The sequence below is a fragment of the Ziziphus jujuba genome, chromosome 2, assembly GCF_031755915.1.
Source record: "Ziziphus jujuba cultivar Dongzao chromosome 2, ASM3175591v1".
NCBI classification, from domain to species: Eukaryota; Viridiplantae; Streptophyta; class Magnoliopsida; order Rosales; family Rhamnaceae; genus Ziziphus; species Ziziphus jujuba.
This window is the reverse complement of record NC_083380.1, coordinates 23,856,379-23,862,527: the sequence shown is the minus strand read 5'-3', so window position 1 is coordinate 23,862,527 and position 6,149 is coordinate 23,856,379. Positions and strand designations below refer to the sequence as shown.

Below are 6,149 nucleotides of genomic sequence, written 5' to 3'. Positions count from 1 at the left end.
TTTCGGTATAATTTGGTATAGCATGTTATATAAAGGGTCATCTTGATAATAATTATTTTTTTCTTGCCATTTTAGCTTCACAGGGTGTTTAAATGAACCATTAAACAATTTTTTTATATATTTATTTTTTTTTAAGTGCATGTGGCAGAAAAATATAGCAATAAACAGAATTATTAAAGATACTCTTAATAGAAAATTCTTATATATATATATATACGGAAATTCTATGGTGAGGACGTTCCGCATGAGGACCGCAGTATTAGTGACGGTTTTTCATAGTATTAACGACGGTTTCTTAAAAAAGCGTCACCAATATTATGAAAAACTGTCACCAATACTGTGGTCCGCATGAGGACCGTCTGCACCATAGATGGACTGTATATATATATATATATATATAGCTTTTGAAAGGGCTTAATTAATTAACTAAAAAGTAAACCTTGATTAATGTTGGCGTTTTTTAATTAATTATCAACCATAGTGAGCTCGATAGTGACAAAGAATATCTTCCCAAAATACTCCAATGCCCACAAAATAATGGAGATTAAAGAGAAAACAACCCCTAAGATCAATGTTAAATTACTATAGATGAATATATATATATATATATATTTACACAGTCCGTCTATGGTGCGAACGGTCCTCATACAGACCACAGTTTTTCATAGTATTGGTGAAGATTTTCTAAGAAACCGTCGTTAATACTATGAAAAACCGTTACTAATACTGCGGTCCTCATACAGACCGTCCTCACCATAGAATTTCCGTATATATATATATATATAGTTATAATCTATAAGCTGTGTAGCAACAACCTGTAAGATTAATGGTAAATGAATATAAATGAATATATATATATATAGTTATATAATCTATAAGCTGTGTAGCCTGCTTTATGATTGGCTATATAGGAATAGAATCAGTTAATTATAATATTAATTTAAAGTGCTTGTTTTTAGTTTTAGCTTTTAATGCTAAACTTCATATGAGAATGAAAAGCAAACCTTTTAATAGTCGCAAATTAAATTGTCACAGTATATAAATTGCCACATGATATATAAAATAGGTTATGTAGTCCACTAAATCAAAATCATACATATACATATATATACAGTCCGTCTATGGTGCGGACGGTCCTTATGCGGACTACAGTATTGGTGACAGTTTTTCATAGTATTGGTGACGATTTTTTAAAAAACCGTTGTTAATACTGTGAAAAACCGTCACTAATACTGTGGTCCTTATGCGGACCGTCCTCACCATAGAATTTCCATATATATATATATATATAATAAATTAAGAAGAGGAATTTATCACATAGACTTCACTAAGCTCAGAACTTATGGTTATTATCATTGGTCATTGGCAGTGTATTAATTGTTATATCTAGTTAATATCATTATATCATTTTGGCAATGTATTAATTGTTATATCTTGTGAATATCATTATATCATCCATGTGCACAAGATATGAGAATATAGATATTTTGTCAATATATATGGATTAACATGAAACTATATTCTCTAAAATTTGTAAAAAATTACATTTATATATATATATATAAACAATAAACATACAAAAATGCTCCTATCAGGTGAACTAGATGATTTTATCATGAGAACTTTTCTCAGCCTTGTGATCGCTTAAAGACAAAAGTTAAAAAAATTCATTTACGGTCATCTAAATCATTATAATATTCACTTTGTCTAAATATGGTTTAGTTCGCCTATAAACTCATATTTAGTTAATAATTGAATATCAAGTATTAGCCCTCAATATGATCGAATGACTAACAATGAAAAATGTAATGCTTAAACGATCAGGTTGTCCTGGTATGGCACAACAACAAATTCAGGCTTTAGCGACACAACTATTTTGTCACTAAATGTAAAAATTTCACCACTAAACCTTTCAGTGGAGAAAAAATATCCAGCCCAAGTTTGTAACCATATCTACGACATTCAAGGGTCAAAGTGACAAAGTTAATGCCTTGGTAGCTGATCGCAGCATTTTAATGACAAATTTTATGTTTATCACAGAATATAATTCATTTAGTAACACAAATATTTATCACAGAACCCAATATATTGTAGCACTAAATTTGGAATTTCATCGCTGATTAGGATGTAATCTCCGATCAAACCAAAAAAGTTAGTTACGTAGTAATATTTCATCGCTGATTTATTCGTCACTAATTTTTGTGACACCGTAAATTTTATCATCCATAGGATTATTTGCGACTGACATATTCGGTACAAAATTAAAATGGCACTTATAGAATTACAATTTAAATAAAATGAATAATACTTTATTACCACTAAATATCTTTTACATTAAAATTCAACACCAAGTACACTAAGCATAAATGTATCAAGTACAATAAGCTTACATTAAAAGAGGAAAAAGAAAAAAACACATTGTTTACTAGGAAAAAAACTACATTACAGTCGCCTAGTCTCTCAACCATTTTGGATAATAATCAACATGCAATGCATCCAAAATCCAATGCTTCTACTGTAGCAGCTGGAACGCAAATGACATTAAATTACCTGGCACGTAAAAGGTGAAAAAAGAACAGATAAGCTATCAGAAAATTCTCCACTAGCAATTGAAAACAAAAAGGTATTGCAACAAGCAGTTTATTATTTGCAACTTAAACAAAAAGAACCATGTATTTCAGATCTCATGAGAGGTACATCATTAACAGACTAAGCATTAACATGCAAAGTCACAAGAAAAGAACCATATATGCATAAAAGTATGATAAGTAACTACCATGCAGAAAATGAAGATTGAAAGTGGCAAAACCAAGTTCATGGTGATGATATACTTACTTCACCTATTAATGAGCTTCCTGACAGTCAAGGTACTTTTCCAATCTAGTAACTTTAAGAAACCAAAATGTAAAGTTAAACAGGTATAAAGAATTCAATGAATTATTTAATATGTTCCATGAAATCATTGTAAAGAAGAAAAAAATACCAGTTTGAAGATTTGGGTACCTGAATTTGGTACTTGAATCACAAGCATTTGTAGAATTCAGTATTTAGGATATAAATCCATCAAAGAAAAAGTTGAAGACAGAGGAAGAGGATAATACTGAGTAACCACCTTAAAGTTCAAATGAGGCAGAGGATAATACTGAGTAACCACGTGCTATTTACAAAAGCAAGAGAAGGTGACATATTCAAGTGGCAATGCTATTTAAAGGAAAAAGTGAGATGAAAAGGAATGGAATAAATTGGTAGTTAAGCAAGAGAATTACTAAGGACAACAATTAAAGAGAGAGAGAGAGAGAGTCAGTGACAAGAACTAGCTTGAAAGAATATCTAACAGAGAGAGAGAGAGAGAGAGAGATATCAGACACACACACACACACACACACACGCACACACGCACACACGCACACACACACACAAAAAAACTTGGCAGGCTGGTTTTTGGCACATCATTTGAGCAGTGTAATAATTTTTTTAATTTTTTTTCAATTTTTTTTTTTTTTTTTAATTTTCCCTTCTTCCCGTCAAGCTCTGTGGGATAGTGGGAATCAGTGGTTATAGAAAAGATAGTAAAAGGTGTTTCAAATTTGATTAAAATGATATTTGAATGGGTAACAGGTAAGAAAGAGTTAACTTATAAACAATTAATAAAGAAAGATAATTTGATTATAAAAATGATATACTAGCCTAGATAATGCTTAATAACAAATACAATCTGTATTGTGCCTCTACCTGCAGTAAGGGATATCAATTGACCATACTTTCCGCTGGCTTTTTCGACCCTCAAACTGGAGCCTATAGGAAAAATGCAAAAAGTTCAAACCAGTAATAATTTAAAAACACAACAACAAAGTGTACTTCACTTTAATAACATTTGAAATATCTAAAAAAGGACTTGGTACCTCCAAAAATAAAGCCCCAGTTGATTTCTTGCACCAACAAAATCGAAGAAGTCCGATTTCTTGATTGATCAAAGAATGCATTGATGGATTCAACTCACCGTATTCAACTGCAGTTAAAGGGTCACCTTCACCTCAATATACAAACACACCACCCTGAGGGCATGCCTATAACCAAAAGACCAGAATCAACAAATATTTAATGTAACTTTTAGAATTTGATAACCTAATCAAAATTCTCATATGATGCAAGTCTAACATGAAGGAATATTTGTTAACTTACATACAACTTTCGCAGCAGCAGCAACACCTTTATCAATGAAATATCCCAAGAAAGTTGGATCAGCTACAAGAACCTGCTTTCGAGATTCTAATCACTATGTCTTTAAATGGAAGAATACTAAATCTTCAACCAAAGGAAGCGCAATCAGATCCATTGTTCGTGTGATATCTAAAAGAGGAAATAAAGAAAAGTAGAGAAAATAGTATTGGCCTGTCATGTAGTGGGAGGAAAAACAATTTGGACACGTATGCAATTATTCCAAATCTAACCACGTTTAAATTGAAAATTTTGGTGAGCATAAGAGGAAAGGCAGAAAAATTTTTGGTTCTCTTGTTTCTCTTGCCCATTTGACAACCAAATAATGCCAAAAGAAAATGTCCTTTAAATTTCCCCTTCCTTTCTTTTTGTCTTTTGCCAAACTAATACACTACCAGGAAAGGAAGAAAACTTACCAGTGCATTATCAACTCCACAGCAATTCACATATTTAATTCCTTTCATTGACATATCTTCCAATAATTTGGAAGATTTGAGCGCTGATTAACATATTAGGAGCCAATTAATTAAATTACTTCCAAATAATTACTGAAATGAGAGAATAAAGTTTAAGAACAGTAATAATACATGTTCTACTAAGTTTAATAAACAGATACCTGAATACACTCCTCCATTCCCATCTGGAGCCTTAGCTACTTGGCTTTAAAAAATGTATCACTCATTTAACCATACAATTTGCACAATGATATTAAACATAAAGTAGGATTAAATGTAATAATCAAAAGTAATAAGTAAAACAAAAAAATAACAAGAAACTTCCACAAACCTGAAAAAGCTCCAAGGTTTAACCTATGTATGTTAAGGTGTAAAGCTGATGCTTTCATATTTCAAATCTCACCAAAGTTTAATTTATTCTCTCCAGGATATAAATTGACAATGTCAAATATCAAATTTTTATTTGGAAACAGTATATCAATAACTTATTTTGCACAAGAGGATCACATTTGCACTTGGTCCTGTTCCAAACAGTCACATCACACTTGCAACGCACCTAACAGGATTTTAAAGTTTGTACTCCCGTTTCTAAATTTATAATTCAATATATTACAAAATAATATTTTTATTGATTTATAATTGAGTAAACTGTAGTCAAAATAGTATCTCACCAAACATTTCAAAGAAAATCATGTTAGTTCAATAAAATCTTGATCATCAGTTGTTAACATGCTCCTGCTAACAACAAATGAAGAGAGGAATCTGTGAACATATGAAATAGTGAGATAAAAAGTGTCCAAAACAAGCGAAAGAAGCTTATATTCCTCTGAGACCTCCATCAACTGTCCACTAGGATTGCAAGTATGTTAGCAGAAACATCATTTTGAACCTTCTTCGTGTAGTTAGGATTGGCAATTGACCTTCTATTCACCTCCATCTACATCACCAGCTGTCTTAAGCTGTTCATTTCATTTCCACAAGCGTACAAAATGCGTTTGACAAATTAATGAGATAGTGTAGGATAAGTAAAGAAACTAAAATTGTGAATGATGACATTTTCTTCCTATTTGTAAAAAGAGAAACCTATATATCATACACATGTTGTTCACCATATGGATCAGAAGCCCATTTGAATTAATATGAGCACTTGTAAATGGTATATACCCTGAGTTTATAAATAGTATGCCTTGAGCTGATCATTCAATTTCAAGTATATAAAATACATAAAAGTGACAAAAGAATGACATACAGCAGATGGATCGCATAAATAGCTCCAATTTAATTTTGTTCAGAATACATTGCCACTTCCCATATGTGCACAAAGTTTATACGCAGTTGAGAATTATAATGAACAATATTCTAAATGTAGGTTTTGTTCTTCTAAAATTAATAATTAAGCATATATATATATATATATACACACATTTTACAAATACTTGAAACAACACACATGGAAAAAAACCTACAAAGAGAGAG

General features: G+C 31.1%; 1 long non-coding RNA gene across 1 annotated transcript; it reads right to left on the bottom strand.

Moving 5' to 3' along the window:
• Positions 1-2,293: 2,293 nt before the first annotated feature.
• Positions 2,294-4,992, bottom strand: LOC112491686 (uncharacterized). The gene is made up of 4 exons (XR_003056054.3): positions 4,183-4,992; positions 3,903-4,067; positions 2,836-3,795; positions 2,294-2,550 (listed from the first exon to the last, which is right to left on the bottom strand). It is a non-coding gene; the product is annotated as an uncharacterized LOC112491686 (long non-coding RNA).
• Between the last annotated feature and the right edge of the window lie 1,157 nt (positions 4,993-6,149).